The sequence below is a fragment of the Oryzias melastigma genome, linkage group LG21 (assembly GCF_002922805.2).
Source record: "Oryzias melastigma strain HK-1 linkage group LG21, ASM292280v2, whole genome shotgun sequence".
NCBI lineage: Eukaryota > Metazoa > Chordata > Actinopteri > Beloniformes > Adrianichthyidae > Oryzias > Oryzias melastigma.
This window is the reverse complement of record NC_050532.1, coordinates 12,513,506-12,514,284: the sequence shown is the minus strand read 5'-3', so window position 1 is coordinate 12,514,284 and position 779 is coordinate 12,513,506.

Genomic DNA, 779 nt, shown 5'->3' with positions numbered 1-779 from the left:
CAGGAAATGCAATTTTTCTAGTTTTGGTTGAAAATGTTTGTTTCTAGTAATCCAGAGTGAACAGCTTTTGTAGGTTAAAACACTTTATGATGAGATTTGATTTACTGTCAGTCAGTGAATACAACAGCAGCCTTTTCAGCCAAATGCAGTGACTAAACACAAAACCCAGTTCTGTAACAGGGATGTCCAGTCTTCTGAACGTAAAAGAGTCTTTAGAAAGCAGTGTTCAGCTGAAGTCCAAGCATGATGGAGCAGTAAATCATTCTTCCAGAGACGTTTTCAGCATCACATCGATAGATCCAAGACATAAAACTCCTAACAGTGGAAGGAACTGCATGTGCTCAGAATCAAATTCTTGAACTGAGGGTCTTGACTCAAATGTCCAGTATTTAAAAAAAGAAATAAAAAAAATTATAAAAAAGGACCGACTCATCTCAGCTCTTGGCCTGTTTCACCGTCTCTAACCCTTTTGTGATTCATAAAAACAAATGTTAGGCTTTATGTAAGCATGTGTCCGTCATTAAAAGAAGCTTTCAAAAACTAACTATCAAAACATGACATACACGCAAGTTAACATCCATCGTCACACACCTTAGGTCGCGGGCCGAACAGGATAGACATTTACTGAACACTCTAAAACTACATTTTTAAAACTGTAACTTTTTAACATAATTATGAACTAGATATAAAATATTACCTGTGATAATGCTAGTGTGAATGCTGTAAGCTGAATTTGGCCGCTGAAGATGCTGAAGCTGATAGTCAGCTAAAATATTAGC